This window comes from Oncorhynchus tshawytscha, linkage group LG12 (genome assembly GCF_018296145.1).
Source record: "Oncorhynchus tshawytscha isolate Ot180627B linkage group LG12, Otsh_v2.0, whole genome shotgun sequence".
NCBI classification, from domain to species: domain Eukaryota; kingdom Metazoa; phylum Chordata; class Actinopteri; order Salmoniformes; family Salmonidae; genus Oncorhynchus; species Oncorhynchus tshawytscha.
The window spans coordinates 32,289,923-32,308,470 of record NC_056440.1 but is presented as its reverse complement, the minus strand read 5'-3'; the positions used below and the strand labels follow the sequence as shown (position 1 = coordinate 32,308,470).

The 18,548-nt window shown below is 39.5% G+C and overlaps 1 long non-coding RNA gene across 1 annotated transcript; it reads right to left on the bottom strand.

The window, feature by feature from the left end:
* Window positions 1–1,538: 1,538 nt before the first annotated feature.
* Window positions 1,539–3,781, bottom strand: LOC112263999. Its single transcript, XR_002955576.2, has 3 exons — window positions 3,583–3,781; window positions 3,061–3,128; window positions 1,539–2,626 (listed from the first exon to the last, which is right to left on the bottom strand). It is a non-coding gene; the product is annotated as an uncharacterized LOC112263999 (long non-coding RNA).
* Window positions 3,782–18,548: the final 14,767 nt, after the last annotated feature.

Below are 18,548 nucleotides of genomic sequence, written 5' to 3'. Positions count from 1 at the left end.
GTTAAATTAATGTTAAGTTATTTGTTTTGCATTTTAGTTAAGCCTAACCCCCTTCCTTACCTTAACCTAATTCTCCGAACCTGCTACGTTAATTCTCCTAGCCGGCAGCGTAAATTCTCCTAATCTGCTACGAAAGTCAAATGAATTTAATTTGACAAAAGCTGGATCCCTTATAGCCATGACCATGAAAAGAGGAGACAAATTATACAATGAGGTCCATTATTAACAATATTCTTTTTGCAAATGTATATTAAAAAAACTGAAATAACTTATTTACACAAGTATTCAGGCCCTTTACTATGAGACTCAAAATTGAGCTCAGGTGCATCCTGTTTCCATTGATCATCCTTGAGATGTTTCTACAACTTGATTGGAGTCCATCTGTGATAAATTCAAATGTTTGGACATTAATTGGAATTGCACACACCTGTCTATATAAGGTCCCAAAGTTGACAGTGCATGTCAGAGCACAAACCAAGACATTAAGTCAAAGGAAGTCTGTAGAGCTCGGAGACAGGATTGTGTCGAGGCACAAAGGGTACCAAAACCTTTCTGCATCAATTAAGTTCCCCAAGAGCACAGTGGCCTTCATCATTCTTAAATGGCAGATCTTTGGAACCACCAAGACCCTTCCTAGAGCTGACCGCCCGGCCAAACTGGGCAATCAGGGGAGTCACTCTCCCAATGGTCACTCTGACAGAGCTCCTCTGTGGAGATGGGAGAACCTTCCAGAAGGACAACCATCTTTGCAGCACTCCACCAATTAGGCCTTAATGGTATAGTGGCCAGACGGAAGCCACTCCTCAGTAAAAGGCACATGACAACCCTCTTGAAGTTTGCCAAAAGGCACCTAAAGACTCTCAGAACATGAGAAACATGATTGTCTGGTCTGATGAAACCAAGATTGAAATCTTTGGTCTGAATGCCAAGTGTCATGTCTGGAGGACATGACATCCCTAAAGTGAAGCATGGTGGTGGCAGCATCATTCAACGGCAGGGACTGGGAGACTAGTCAGGATCGAGGGAACGATGAACCGAGCAAAAGACAGCGAGATCCTTGATGAAAACCTGCTCCAGAGCGGAGCACTCATGCCCTCAGACTGGGGAGAAGGTTCACCTTCCAACATGACAACGACCCTTGAGTGGCCCAGACAGAGCCTGAACTTTAACCCGGTCTAACATTTCTGGAGAGACCTGAAAATAGCTGTGCAATGATGCTCCCCATCCAACCTGACAGAGCTTAAGAGGATCTGCAGAGAAGAATGGGAGAAACTCCCAAAATACAGGCGTGCCAAGCTTGTAGCATCATAACCAAGACGACTCGAGGCTGTAATTACTGCCAAAGGTTCTTCAACAAAGTAGTGAGTAAAGGGTCTGAATACTTATGTAAATATGATATTTCAGTTAAAATTCAAATAAATTTGCTAAAGTTTTATTTTTTTTAATCACTTTTTGCCTTCCCATTATGTAGTATTGATGTTTTAAGCTAAGGATCCCATTTCCTGTTTCCAGACATTTCATCACCAAGATTATACGTGTTGGATTTGCACTAAACAATTTAATGTCAGCACAAGGTATGTACAACATCTAGCATAACGATTAGCCTCAAATTGTCTACTGGCATTGTTTTTAAATTGAGAATATGGCTCAAAAATATGTAAACAATGTGTGACTTAAGATGTTCTCTGGTTCAGGTGCACAATGTTAAGGGGTGCAATGCAAATGCCCATAAGGCTAATGCCATCATACTGTAGGCCAGTGTTTCTCAACTCCGGTCCTTGAGTACCCCCAACAGTACACAGTTTTATTGTAGCCCCGGACAAGCACACCTGAATCAACTTATCAACTAATCATTAGGCTCTCAACCAGATGAATCAGGTATGTTTGTCTAGAACTGCAACAAAAATGTGCTATTGGGGGTACTCAAGGATGGGAGTTGGGAACCACTGCTGTAGGTCTATGACTGCATTGGCTTTGCATGCCATTATCAGCTGCAAAATGGGTTCACATGGCTGATGCTGTATCTTGAAAAAAAAGTGACAAACTAATTGGACAGCTTACAACTGAACAAAAACGTAGGTAGTGCTCATTTGAGAATAGAGACAAATTCCCTTACCCTCTTTATTGCAGGATTGTGAGCTGTGGTTAATCGACATTGACACTAGTTCATCTTGAATAATATAGTTAACAATTAACTTATTTCTTTGTAAAAAAAAAAAGTGTACTTTTTACCCCTTTTTTGTGATGTCCAAATTGGTAGTTAGTCTTGTCCCATCGCTGCAACTCCCGTACGGACTCGTGAGAGGTGAAGGTTGAAAGCATCCTCCGAAACACAACCCTGCCATGCTGCACATGTTCTTGACACACTGTTTACTTAACCCAGAAGCCAGGCGCACCAATGTGTCGGAGGAAACACCATACTGGCCTGGCACAGGGAGTTGCTAGCGCGTGATGGGACACCCTCCCCTAACCTGGATGACACTGGGCCAATTGTGCATGTGCGCCACCTCATGGGTCTCCTGGTCGCAGCTGGCTGTGACACAGCCTGGGATCAAATCTGGGTCTGTAGTAACGCCTCTAGCACTGCGATGCAGTGCCTTAGACCGCTACGTCACTTGGGAGGCTCCTTAAGTTAACAAATAAAACAAGTTTAAACACTTCACCTCGAAGAATCAACACTTTCATATCATGTCAAAGTGTACAAGTAAGCTAAATCATATTTAAAAGGTTACACATCTTATTAACAAGTATGCTATTATTACTAAAGCATAATTTAAGGTGACCCCCCCAAAAAAAAGTAATTACCAGAGGTGGCCAACCTCACTCCACTGATCCCTAAACTACTGGCTGAGCAGACTTCTGTTCCAGCCTAGCAATAGGACACTTGATTATCAACTAATTAGGTTTGATACATTCAATCAGGTGTGTTAGTTATGGGCTTGAACAAAGCCTGCACACCCAGAAGGGTTGGCCTACTACCAGTTGTAATTGGTTTATACATTGTTGACTTTGTTTACCAAATTTGCTAACAATATAATTCATGGTATACTAGGATTTTACCTTTTATTCTTTTGGGACATTCATTGGGACCTCTTCAGCTGCAGGCAGGGTTTCACGGCTCTCTATATCTGACAACAGAAAACATTAAAGAAACAGGCTGCATTATACTCAAATTAGACAGCACTGAATATTATGTTTCTATATCTCTCTGTCCTCATAGTTTCTCGCTAGGGATTTTAACTGGAGAATATTTTCATAATGTTCTCCCACAAAGCTACATGCCTTATCCAAAGTAGCCTACTATCCTTTCTGACAGCTGGAACTGCTAGCTTTCACCCTCTGTTAGTTAGCTAACTACCTAGCTACAAATACGTTTTGAGTTACAAAAATAAATGCATCAAGATAGGTAGCTAACTAGCTAATATTAAGTTAGCAAATTGGTGAGATTTAATTAACTTGGCTACTGTAGCTTTATAGTATGTAAAGTTTGCTAGCTAGCAAACACATTACATTAGCAGATCATTTGAGTTAGCTTGCACACAAAGTACCTGTAGCTATCATTTTCAGAATAAATGTATTTACTTGAATAGGTTCTCCCAATGCCTCCGTTTTCTGGGTCCTTAGAAAAACAAAATAATGGGCAATCTTCCCGAAGTTTCCAGTGATAGCAGAACACAGCCAGCCTTTTGGACAGTTGGAGGACTTCCAACAGACTGATTGGTCTTCCAACATGGCTCCAATTGCGGTTGCTAGGTGGTTTGTGACGCAACTGCAAGCCCTCTATTGTGTGCAATTATAAACTGCGTAATTGATTTGTTGTTAATAAAAAATATATTTAAATAAATAAATAAACAATTATAAACTGCGTAGTTCGAGCACTGAATGCTGATTGGTTGACAGCCGTGGTATGTCAGAACGTATACAACTGGTATGACAAAACGTTTATTTTAACTGCTCTAATTATGTTGGTAACCAGTTTATTTATAATAACAATAAGGCACCTAGAGTGTTTGTGGTATATGGCCAATATACCACTGCTAAGAGCTGTATCCAGGCACTCCTTGTTGCGTCGCGCATCGCGCATAAGAAGCTATGGTATATTAGCCATATACACCCCCTCGGGCCTTAATGCTTAAATATACTCTTCAGCTATGATGAATATCTCTCACCAGGAGTACAGTAATATATAACAATATCTTGCAGAACATCCATAGTCTGTCTTTTCTGTGATTCTGAATAGTGGTTGTGACAGGAGCTGTCTTCTGTGTTGGCAGTGAGGCTAAGCAGCTACCACATCACACCACAGCATAAATAAAGTGTGGAACATGGTGGTGGGGTGAGGAATACTGTATGTAATATATTCATGTTTGTTAAGATCAGACTCAAGGTTAAAACAACAGCTATTTTTCTCCATGTCACTTCTCTTTGGCAGAGTGTGGAGAGTTGCAATGTGCCAAACTTGACGCCTATGTTCACTAATGGAGGAAAAATAAAAGATGAATGATAAATAAGTAAATATTTTCACAACCTTTCACTGCCCAACCCCCTCGCTCTTCTCTCTTCCAGACAGAAATGCAAATAGCCCCATTGGGTTTCATCCCCCTTATGCTCTAACATGCATTGACAGAGTCTTTATATTCCCACTTCCCCCGAAAGAAAAATATAGGCAACACTTTCGTTTAATATGAAAAGATATTAATGTTTCAGTATGTATAGGTAGGGATCAAATCTGTGCTTTAGGATGTCATAGACAGCAGTTGAGTGGAATGCTAAATGCCATACATCCTCAAGGTTATCTCTGCAGACAGGGGCCTTTTGCAATCCGCCTCTGTTTTATTTTCTTCAATGCATGCATCAAGTCAGCCGAGATTGTTGTACAGAGAAGATGAAGGTGACTTTTAAAAGAAGCCAAATCCTCCCTCTCGACATGTATTCTGTCAGTGATTTTAAATTAGGTTCACACCTTGCTGTGACCACAATGAATGGTAGTAATTTGGAGGGTCCAGTTGTGCTCTCCCAAAGCAGTGTGTGGGGTTGGTTTTGCTTGGGGGTGAGATTAGGCAGAGGTACAGTAACCCAGGGGCTCACAAAAGCACTGACACATGAAAGTGCCATTTCCCCCAACGAGTGCCCACCGAATATTAAAATTAGGTCATCAGTATAGCACGCGCCAATTTTTGCCCTCATAGATCACTGCTGCCCTTCCATCCAGGTTCTCATTATGCCATAATTGGTCAATAAGCAGTTAACATACAGTAGACAACGTGTAATTTTAACATGGATGAAGAACATGTTTCCATGTTTTCTGTAGAATTTTGTTTGTGTTGGTTCGAAGGCAGTCAGGCCCCTATCAAACAGTAATTTTGTATTTGTATTTATTAAGGATCCACATTAGCTGCCAAGGCATCAGCTACTCTTACTGGGTTCCAGCAACATTGAGGCAGTTATATACAATTTAAAATATTACATGACATTACATTTCATAACACTTTACCCAATACATTTAGTGTGTTCCCTCGGGCCACTACTCCACTATCACATATTTACAATACAACATTCATGTGTACGTGTGTCCCCGCTGTTCCATAAGGTGTATTTTTATCTGTTTTTTAAATCTGATTCTGCTGCTTGCATCTGGGTCCACCTGATGTGGAATAGAGTTCCATGTAGTTATGGTTTTATTTTGTACTGTGAGACTCCCATAGTCTATTCTTGACTTGGAAATTGTAAAGAGACCTTTGTTGGCATGTCTTGTGTGGCATGCATGGGTGTCCGAGCTGTGTGCTAGTACAGAAGTTTAAACAGACACCTTGGTGCATTCAGCATGTAAACACAACACACGTAGTCAATCTCTTCTCCACTTTGAGGCATGAGAGAGTTACATGAATATTATTAGTGGTGAAAAGTACTTAAGTAAAAATACTCTAAAGTACTACTTACAGTGCATTCTGAAAATATTTAGACCCCTTCAATTTACCACATTTTGTTATCTTACAGCCTTATTCTAAAATATATTACATTTTTTTCCCTCATCAATCTACTACACACAGTACCTCATAATGACAAAGTGAAAACATGATGAACGGCGCAAAGGACAGAGAGATCCTTGGAGACAACCTGCTCCAAAGCGCTCAGGACCTCAGACTGGGGCGAAGGTTCACCTTCCAACAGGACAACAACCCTAAGCACACAGCCAAGACAATGCAAGAGTGGCTTCGTAACAAGTCTCTGAATGTCCTTGAGTGGCCCAGACAGAGCCTGGACTTGAACCGGATCGAACATCTCTGGAGAGACCTGAAAATAGCTGCACAGCGACGCTCCCCATCCAACCTGAGATAGCTTGAGAGGATCTGCAGAGAAGAATGGGAGAAACTCCCCAAATACAGGTGTGCCAAGCTTGTAGTGTCATACCCAAGAAGACTCAAGGCTGTAATCGCTGCCAAAGGTGCTTCAACAAAGTATTGAGTAAAGGGTCTGAAAACTTAGGTAAATGTAATATTTCAGTTTCTTGATACCTGATTTTGCTTTGTCATTATGTGGTATTGTGTGTAGATTGATGAGGGGGGGGAAATAATTCAATCAATTTTAGAATCAGGCTATAATGTAACAAAACGTGGAAAAGGTCAAGGGGTCTGAATACTGTCATTTTTTGGGATATCTGTACTTAATTTACTATTTATATTTTTGACTACTTTTACTTTTACTCTACTACATTCCTAAAGAAAATAATGTACTTTTTACTCCATACATTTTCACTGACACCCAAAAGTATTACTTACATTTTGAATGCTTAACGAGACAGGAAAATGGTCCAATTCACACACTTATTAGGAGAACATCCCTGGTTGTCCCTACTGCCTCAGATCTGGCAAACTCACAAAACATAAAATGCTTTATTTGTAAATTATGTCTGAATGTTGAACTGTGCCCTTTACTATCTGTAAAAAGGATTGCCTAATAGAAGTAATTTGACATGAATTATATTTTTACTTTTGATACTTAAGTATATTTTTTGCAATTACATTTACTTTTGATACTTATGTATATTAAAAACTAATACTTTAGGACTTTTACTCAAGTAGTATTTTACTGGGTGACATTCACTTTTACTTGAGTAATTTACTATTAATTATATTAATGTATCTTGACTTTTACTCAAGTTTGACAATTCTGTATTTTCCACCACTGCATATTATTAATGTTAGCTTTCCGTGTACATTTAAGGGCCAGCCAGCTGACCTGTTCTGAGCCAATTGTAATTTTCTGAGGTCCCTCTTTGTGGCACCTGACCACACCAGTAGTCAAAGTGCGACAAAACTAGAGCCTGTAGCACCTGCCTTGTTGATAGTGTTGTTAAAAAGGCAGAGTATTACTTTATTATGGAAAAACTTCTCCCCATCTTAGCTACTGTTGTATCACATGTTTTGATCAAGCAGTTTTGTCACCTCAACTTGCTAAATTTCCACATTATTTATTACAAGATTTAGTGAGGTTTAGGGTTTAGTGAATGATTTGTCCCAAATACAATGCTTTAAGTTATTGAAATATTTAGGACTAACTTATTCCTTACCACCCATTGTGAAACTAACTGTAGCTCTTTGTTAAGTGTTGCAGTGATTTCACTTGCTGTAGGTGCTGATGTGTATAGTGTTGAGTCATCCGCATACAGTACATAGACACACTGGCTTTACTCAAGGTCAGTGGTATGTCATTATTGGCCTAGACAGCTGCCCTGGGGAATTCCTGATTCTACCTGGATTATGTTGGGGAGGCTTCCATTAAAGAACACCCTCTTTGTTCTGTTAGATAGGTTACTCTTTATCCACAATATAGCAGGGGGTGTAAAGCCATAACACATATGTTTTTCCAGCAGCAGACTATGATCGATAATGTCAATGTAGGAAGTCTAACAAAACAGCTCCCACAATATTTGTATCATACATTTCACTCAGCCAATCATCATTTGTGTAAATGTGGTGCTTGTTGAATGTCCTTCCTTATAAGCATGCTGATAGTCTGCTGTCAATTTGTTTAGAATAAAATAGCATTGCATTTGTCTAATGTTTTTTTTTCTCCAAAGGTTTACTAAGGGTTGGTAAGTGGCTGATTGGTCAGCTATTTGAGCCAGGAAAGGAGGCTTTACTATTCTTTGGTAGCGGAATTACTTTTGCTTCCCTCCAGTCCTGAGGGCACACACTTTCTAGTAGGCAAATACAGTAGATGTGGCAATATCGTCCGCTCAGTAATTTTCCATCCAAGTTGTCAGACCCCGGTGGCTTGTCATTGTTGATAGGCAACAATACTTTTTCCAGTTCTTCCACACTCACTTTACGGAATTCAATATAGCAACGCTTGTCTTTCATAATTTGATCAGTTATACTTGAATGTGTAGTGTCAGTGTTTGTTGCGGGCATGTATAAATTTGCTAATCTTGCCAATGAAAGAATAATTAAAGTAATTGGCAACATCAGTGGATTTTGTGTTGAATGAGCCCTCTGATTCAGTCAATAATGTAGTTCAGTTTGCCTTTTTGCACAAAATTTCATTTTAGGTGCTCCAAAGCGGTTTACTATCATTCTTTGTCTTTGTTTCATACTATAGTTTCTTCTTCTTTTAATTAAGTTTAGTCACATGATTTCTCAATTTGCAGTACGTTTGCCAGTTGGTTGTGCAGCCAGACTTACAGTTCAAGTCGGAAGTTTACATACACTTAGGTTGGAATCATTAAAACTTGTTTTTCAACCACTCCACAAATTTCTTGTTAACAAACTATAGTTTTGGCAAGTCGGTTAGAACATCTACTGTATGCATGACACAACTAATTTTTCCAACAATTGTTTACAGACAGATTATTTCACTTATAATTCACTGTATCATAATTCCAGTGGGTCAGAAGTTTACATAGACTAAGTTGACTGTGCCTTTAAACAGTTTGGAAAATTCCAGACAATTATGTCATGGCTTTAGAAGCTTCTGATAGGCTAATTGACATCATTTGAGTCAATTGCCATTCCTTTTACTCATCCCTCTCAACCATACAATTGTACAATTCCTCATCAATCCACTGGGATTTAACTTTTTTAAAATCATTTTCTTAACAGGTGCATGCTTATTAGTAACTGGAATAAGCAATTTCATAAATGTGTCAAGTTCAGCCATTTAGAAATCTGACACCTTGGCTGGATTAACAACAAGTTAAACTCTATTTTGATGTATTGCACTTGTGATTTCATGAAAGTTTAATATTTATAGTAATTTAATTTGAACTTGGCGCTCTGCCATTTCACCGGATGTTGGCCATTTCACTGGATGTTGGCCATAGGTGGGATGCTACCGTCCCAGCTATCCCAAAGAAGTTTTAAGCAAGTCAATATTTAAATCACCCCAAAAATATACCTCTCTGTTAATAACACATACATTATCAAGCATTTCACACATGTTTCCAGATACTGACTGTTATCACTTGGTGGTCTATAGCAGCTTCCCACCAGAATGGGTTTTAGGTGAGGTACATGAATCTGTTCCAATATTACTTCAACAGTATTTAACATGAGATCCTCTATAAGCTTCACAGGAATGTGGTTCTGAATATAAACGGCAATACCTCCACCTTTGGCATTTCTGTATTTTCTGTAGATGTTATAGCCATGTATTGCTACCACTCTATCATCAAAGGTGTTATCTCAGTGAGTTTCAGAGATTGTCAGAATATGAAGGTCATCTGTTACTAGCAACAAACAAAAAACATTTTTTAGCACTTTTCTGGGACGCTTGATTGTTTTCATTGCTTTACTGGGAATCTTAGCAGAAGTAGACATGCTCATGTTATTTATGTTAGTGTAGCTGCACACATTGGACTTCCAACTAGGGCACACCGCCTCACAGCTAACAGTAAAACTATGGTTCATAGGCACATGATTACTGCATACAATAGCTGTATGATCAGCAGAGGCATTCAGGTCAGTTAGTGATACATCAACTAGGTTACTTACATTGTGTCTTCCAACGCCCCTGGAATAATGCACATTTGCTGAAGCATTATGACAACTCAGCGACACAATAGTAGGGATTAACTGAGCTGGGCTTGGGTCATTGATAAGTCATTGTCTCAACGCAGCCTTATATTGCTGTGAAAGGATCCATGAACCCAAATGTTTTGGGTGGATCCCATCCTCCATATAAAATGTTCTTTGTTTCCAGAAGGTATCAAAATTGTCAATAAATGTTACACCCACAGAGCTGCAAGTTATGGAGGGCTAAAAGTCTGCTGAAACTTTCAATGCCACGATTTAGGGAGGTCACAGGGCCAGATATTATGGGGCATTTGTTGGTGTCAAGCAGAGACCGAATCAGTTCTTTCAAATTCATCTTCAGCTGTTCTGAGCTGCCCTTCATAATTTCATTGAATCCCACATGAACTATGATAGACTCAATTTCCTGATGCAGGTTTAAAATGTTTGGGAACAGCTTATTGGTGTCCTATATAGCACAATGTTTTGCTCCAGGGAATGAAGCATTTCTCACCATTGAACTGCCCAATGCCATGGCCAGAGAAACTGGTGCTTTGTATAAGTAGTGATATACAGTGCCGTCATAAACTATTCACACCCCTTGACTTTTTCCATATTTTGTTTGTGTTACAGCCTGGATTTAACATGGATTAAACTGAGATTTTTTGTCACTGGCCTACACACAATATGCCATAATGTCAGAGTAGAATTATGTAGTAAAAAAATATATATATATATTTTTTTTAAATATGACAAATTACTTACAAATGAAAAGCTGAAATCTATTTAGTGAATACGTATCCAACCCGTTTGTTATGGAAAGCCTAAATAAATTCAATAGTAAAAACTCTACTAAACTAACACAGCTTATTCAGCTGTTTGATTTGGAATTTTAGGACACATTTAGGTATCGACATAATTTTCTTTTTAAATACTTTACTACTATAGCCCATAGAAACACATTAAATAACACATTCATAAATGGCAAAAAAAGACAGTAAAAAAAAGACATGATAAGGAATAAGGTTTTGAAGTGTCTGTCCTATATCAAGCAGATATAAGAAAGCTCAGGAAATAAATATATACATATATATATATATTTTTTTTTACACATATTTAATCACTTACTTTTGTTGGCTTAAAACTACCTCCATACTTCCATTCATTTGAGTTACCTTCAGACGAGTCCCGTGATACTTGTGGGGTCATATTGTTTTATTTTTTAGAAAACAGTTTGGATGCTACAGACAGAAGTTGGCACATCAGCATTACCGACTTCAGACTTGTCCTGTGGGGCTTGTGGAGGTCGTAGAGAAAAACAGAGAACACCAATCCATAGAGTGGTCATATTAGTCCAAACCGTTTGGACACAACCAATGTTTTCATGAGAAGACCGATTTTCGGGATGTCTCATGGTCTGACAAACATCGCTGTTGCTCGGCAACCTTCCAGTCCGTGCAAAGAAATTATATCTCTAGCTTAGACTGACAGATTTTGATGTTTAAAAAAAAATTGTTACTTAGATTGACATGCTTCAATAGACTCTGAAGGATTAATAGCTCTGAACATAGTTACCTGCATTTGATTGGTTCTCTTTGATTTTAAAACTTCACAATTGCCTTCAGATGAGCAGGAGGTATCAACATTCTCTATAACAAACCAAAGCAGGGCTCTGAGCCCCCAGCTGTAATAAATGGGGGAAATCGTTGTCACAGCCCATGTTTCTCTCTTCTTTAACGCAGTTACATGACTGTACTAGGACTATGGACTTCTTGATCCAGTGGTGGTGGATTAAAACAAAATCAAGCCAAACTGGTTTAAACACCCTTTGTGAAGGAGTCTCAGCATACTGTGTAACAAAAACATATTATGAACACTGAAGCATTGTTTTATTTTATTTTCCTTTTTTGATTCAATCTATTTTCCTCAATTTTTTTGTTGAGTACCTTCTTCCTGCTTGTGAAAATGGGGTTTGTATTGATGAGCTGGGCCCAATATTGATTTCCCATCATTCCAAGTGTGGACATTTTCTGGTCTATTATACTACAGTCGCAGCATATTCCCCTAGCAGCTGTAAAGTGGATATATGGACAACCTGACCTTGGCAATACGGAGATAATGAAATATCCTTAATGACCCTCCCTGAAAGATTTTACAGGCCCGACTATAGACTGCCAACCCATGTACAATAATAGTTAGTGGAGGGGGATTTTAAAGGCCTACCTAAATCTATAGCTTCCAGTACATATTGGTGAAACGGTTAACTCTTCTGTTCCGTAAAAGTACTGCAACCATTAAGGGCACATGAGTACATAATAGGCCCAAAAACATGAAACACAACCGGTGAGTGAAGTTTATTTTGAAGGGTACTGTTAGATATGGAATATGCGGGGGGAGTATTGTAAGAGTTATCTCTTTGGCTTGCACTGGTTAGCAGCCGTAATATCGATAACTTTTGTTTGGAGGCGCTTTCCTGTCACTTTCATTCAATGGATAACTAATAATTATTATTTTTTACCAAGAGGGGAAATATGAATACTGATGGTAATGACCTAATCCACCAATCTTTAAAAATATATATACCTAGTATATATACCTACCTATACTAGTTTCGCCTTAGACTTCAGCTGAGCGTATGCAGGTGAATACTGTAGATCATTATTCACTCTACTATCTGACAGGCATTTCAGCGATAGGTACAGTAGCGAAAGACGATAATAACAGATTTTGAACATGAAAAGAGCATCTGTGTTGTATGATTGCCATCCAGAGGCAATCATACAAATACTGTAAATCACTTCTAACATTGTTGCCATAGGATAATATAAGCCTTACAATCATTATTGTGGACAGCCATCACACTTCATAGGTGTTTGTGAAAGGGCTATTGTAAATATTCCTAATGTGAAGCAAGAGTTGTTTTACAGATTTGTAAAATAACAGTTACACTTGTACTTATTGTGTGGGAAGTCCTTTGAGTGTAGGTTTCTGATTTAAATAAGGTCCTGGCCATCAGTCTGTGTGGCTTTTCTGGGCCTAAATTGAGGAGGGAGGGTTGCAGAGGCAGCTGGCTGAGCATGTCTGGTTCAGACACGGCTGGCACATAATGACTATAATCACAGCAGATAAGCAACTGGTGCATGGGAAAGGGGGAGGGACTGAGGGGGTGAGGGAGATAGAAAGAGTAATTTAATCTTTTGGACCCACATTTGTATGAAAGCTGTGGGATTTGTGGGAGATGCCTTTCAGTGAATGACATTTAGATTACAGAGGCACCCCTGCTGACACCACGGTCAATACCACCCTCTCCACAACAGAGGTCCTAAGACTAAGCAACACCATTCTCAGAATAAAGCAAACATAGTTTACAAGCAATCATTTTTTAAGCCTGTAATCATTTAAATATGGACATGCTCAGGACTTAGAATGAGTCAGATGAACATTCATTTCAGTGGAATCTATGATTGCTTTGTTATTTATGTCCAATCTAGTGCACTCACTTTCACGGTAGTTTAGCAAAACATGTTGTATTTGATCATTTAAAACATGAATTGGTCATGTACTGTACTGTACAATTGTGTATTGCTTTAGGGTGGGTTTATGGGATATTGTAACAACACTTGCATTAGGTAGAGAATGACATCTTCTTCGTCATCATCGTAATAATTATCATCATCCTCCTCATCATCATTATCATCTTATTTGTTGTTATCATCATATTGCATCTCATGAGTAGTCGTAAATCCACATATTTGGTGACCTCCTGTACATTGTTAAGTTTGGCCCCTGATCTACGTATATGGACACTAAAACAACAAAATAACTACCCTCATCAGTGTAAGACACAATAACGTAGTGCTTTGCTCCTTCCCTGTTTCCTAATATTAAAGAGATCACATATTTCCCTGCTGAGATACTTCAAATGTATCTCAGATTAATGATATATCACAGTAAGGGATCTACAAAAACCGTTAGAAAGCCTGACACCTTGATGTCAGATTTTTTAAAATCTGCAAGTAATCTTGTTGATTTATGAAAGTGTGTCCAGGTTCATCGAGAGTGATTTCAGATTTATCACATCCTGGTTAGAATTATTAATGATTTTCAATTTGTAAATCTGATGCTGCCATGTTCTGAAGTGCTCCGCAGAATCACCAAAGGCTGATATCGGGGTCTAAAGCTTGTTCCTGGAACCATGATTACTTTATCAAAATATCACTACCTATGAGTTACATTTCACTTATTTTCCTCTCTTGCAGTCTCTCCACTCCCCTTCATTTATTTCTCCTCACGTACAAGTACTAAACACATTTTTCAGAAGTTCCTCAAAACAACACAGCCACAACTTACTGTATTTCATTGCCCAGCTAATCTTTTAAGGTAAATAAAACATGATTTTTATATTACTGTTGACTAAATAGTTATTTAGTTATTATAACTAAATAGTTATTTGACCTTCATTGCCTCAAAAAGTTTTCATATGAGCCTCCCGGGTGGTGCAGTGGTTAAGGGTGCTGTACTGCAGCGCCAGCTGTGCCACCAGAGACCCAGGGTTCGCGCCCAGGCTCTGTTGTAACCGGCTGCGACTGGGAGGTATGTGGGACGATGCACAATTGGCCTAGTGTCGTCTGGGATAAGGAGGGTTTGTCCGGTAGAGATATCCTTGTCTCATCGCGCACCAGCGATTCCTGTGTCGGGCCGGGTGCAGTGCATGCTGGGAGGTATGTGGGACGATGCACAATTGGCCTAGTGTCATCTGGGATAAGGAGGGTTTGTCTGGTAGGGATATCCTTGTCTCATCGCGCACCAGCGATGAGACAAGAAGGTTGCCAGGTGCATGGTGTTTCCTCCGACACATTGGTGCGGCTGGCTTCTGGGTCGTCTCTCCCGAGCCCGTACGGGAGTTGTAGCGATGAGACAAGCTACTAACAATTGTATACCACAAAAAGGGGTATAAAATAAAACATTTAAAAAGTTTTCATACCAGAGAAAGCCACAAAGCTTGCATAAAAGTTAGAATGGCTGTTCAAATATTATCAGTTATGCCTTAAAGGTACTGTTATTACAATTTACATTTATGATAAACAAACAAGCCAAGTTAAGTTCCTGACACATGCACTTTTCCACACATACCAAACCTTGAAGTGTAACTCGCAGACAGCTATATTGCGCAACCTTTGTAACAATGCTGATTAGCGGAAAAACTAGACCATCACTTTTGAGATGGTGGACAATGTCTTACTGTTGAGGTTTACTAGATCTCGATGGCTATGACATGTCAACACATTCACAGATCCCCTTCACTCTCCCACTCTTATGGCAGCAACTCAGAGCTGTACTCACTCGTTATGAAGGCTATGTGGGCATTCTGATTGCAATATACCCATGACAGACATGAATAAGGATGGCAATTTGCGAGTTGGCAGTATTACCCCACAAACATGTATTGTTTGGACACCCCTGTTGAAACGTGCTGTTTCAAAAGAGTAATTTGTAACTAACGAAGGCCAAGTTTGCTCTTACCTTTCGAAATGTACATATAAAATCTATTTTGGTTTGCTTTATTCCAAAGTAATAATTGCTGCATGTTATTTATATACTGGCATACCTATCAGGCTGCAATCAGATACTATAACCTTGAAGTAAATAGTGATTCTTATGTGAGAATAACCCCCTACATAAATGGTGCCCCATGTGAGGAGAATCCACTACTTCACTGTCTAATCTGTTACAGCAACAATTGTACTCTCTGTTTAATTGGTTGACTTTTTCGTGTTCCTCTCTTGCAGTAATTTGCCAGTTGGTAAATCAGTGTGATACAGTGTTTATTGCTTTTTGGTAAAGAGCCCAGGGGAGTTTGTGTGTCCTAGTGGGGGTAATTAAGAGACATGAAGGAGTGGCAGGAAACAACGGTGGGAGTTCACACTAAATGATGGCCTATCTCCCTCTCTAAGTGATAATCCCATCCAAGATGCAACATTTATTTCTGTATAAGATACTTTTGCTGGAAACAGTCACAGAGATGCCCTTGCCTTTAGCACAAAGTGTCAACTGATCAGAGGACCAATTTGTGCTTAAAAGTTTAACAGTTAAGAAAATATTTACTAAATAAACTAAAGAAAAAAAAGAAAATGAAAAGTAACACAATAAAATAACAGTAATGAGGTTATATACAAGGGGTAATGGTACCGAGTCAGTGTGCGGGGGTACATTAAACAATGCAGGATATTACCTTCACTCCAATAACCTGTAGAAATAGGGTGCATCTTTCAGCTGCAATGCATTAAATGTGACATTATTTTTGAAAGAGCCCACCTTATTTAAATTGTGAATGTTTTCTCAGGTTGGATGGATAGCTCTAGTGTCGCTTTATCCTTGTACCAACTCCCTCTGTGGTGGGGATGGAGAACGGCTCATATTCCCCACCCTCTCATCCCATTTCCATTCATTGTGCTTGCCTGGGGACATAAGGCCATTAACCCTCCAGAGCAGTTGCCTCTTTTCCATTAATGAGGGTCTGGTGCTACGACAAATGCTGTCATCCATATTGCTCAGCTTCTATATGTTAGATTTGAAGAGATATTATGGGGTCTTTGATCATTACCTTTATTGAGACAAGTATTTTTAGCTAATCCACTGAAAATCCGCAAACATTCCTTTGTGTGTGTTTTTTTACAGCCCGTTGCACACTAAATACAGCAAACCCGAACAATGCCATTCTGAAACATCATCCTGACTCACTCCCATTCAGACATGCAGGTTATTTTCTCATAAGGAATCAATAGGAGGATGGAGAGTGAACAGGGATGCGTAGATGTGTAAAGCAGATGCTCTGAGAGGACACAGAGACAGGCTGATTTCTCTAGGGGGAGGGAGAGGAAAAAGGGAAAATGTGTTCCATACCTCTAGCTAGACACAATTGGAAATGGAGTTTGAATGCAAAACCCTCCATTGCCCCAACTCCTCTCTGAGCTGGGAATTCTCATTGGACGAAAACCTGTTTGTGCTAATTTGGTTTGATGTGCCTCAGTCTGTATGCCTACCTCTCAATGTGGTCATGTCTCCCAGAGGGACTGCAAAGGTGAAGGGTGACAGTACTTCTAGTAGGATTGTACAATTAATTCATAGCTTTAGGGGTTAATGAGAGAACCATAATGGAGGAATTTGGGGTTGAAAAAGTCAAGCAAAGGATCACTTCCAACCAGCCCCTACTGCCATGACATACTGTGACAAACGGAGCTGTAAACAAACAGGCTTCCACCCTCTACAGACTTGACTACAGTAGTCTGACAACCAAACAAATTAAGGATGGCTTATGATGAAGTATTGTGGTCTAAGAGGGTAGACTGCAAGTGCCAGGACTTCATTTGTGTCAGACTAGCAATGATGGTAAGTCATTCCTGTGGTGGGCTGGACACTGTGCCAGGTTTTGATATCCATGCCATGAATACACGAGACACAGATCCTGGACAGGCCATGATGTCATTTCTAGTTGCATCACTTCCTGCATGTATTCTCCTCATCTCCTCACATGTGGATAAGACCAATTTTAGCACAAAACAAGCAATATCTTTTGAACCACGGCTTAAAACCTCAAAGTGCAAATTCATGTGATTCTCCATGTAGTAACAGAGTCTCGGAGGTCTATAAAGCTTTGGGCCAGAGTATTTTATCCATCCTGTAAATAACCATTTTATTGAGAAGGTCAATGAGGAGATCTGGTTACCTATGCTGGATCGGAGGAAGAGGGAGACTTAATTGCTCCCAGTGAGTGCAGTCTGAGGACTTGATTAGACCTCCAACCACTTCTCATGTTCTTCATTTGTATGGCGACAACCTTCCTCCTGACTGAAATCAGGCTGGGGTCGTTCCATGTCTACCAGTCTCCTGAGAGTCATACCCCAATGACTCTCCAACCTACTGACTAGATTCCCTCTATTTTACTTCACATTGTTACCCAGTGAAAAAATATATACTGTATAACTTCAATTAATAGCCTGGTCATTTATTTACTTTAATCACTAAGCAACCGGTGCTTATTAGAGATGGGCTTCTACTAGAGCCAAGTGTTATTTCCTTAATGCACGCAGCTTTTGCTCAGTAAAATGTTGCAAACACTACACTGTTTATTGTGACCAGTATGACCAGTATAAACATTACAATGAGTGACAGATAGCCTAGCAATTAAGAGCATTGTGCCAATAACTGAAAGGTTGCTGGTTTGACTCCCCGAGCCGACTAGGTGAACAATCTGTAGATGTGCCTTTCAACAAGGCACTCAATGAGTCTGCTAAATGTAATAATAACAAATCCATCTGGATCAGACGTGCAAAGGCTTCCTGTAATACACCCCTGATTTCGTGCTTCAGCACCATGAATTTGATGTTCTGTTTTCTTTTTGGTGGTGCCATGGCTAGCAACGGTGACAGAACATTTATTCAATCATTTTCATGCACTTGACCATGGGAATATCATAGCCGTGTACATGGTAACATTGTAAACCATTAATTTATTCATTTAGACCTGCCATTTATTTTA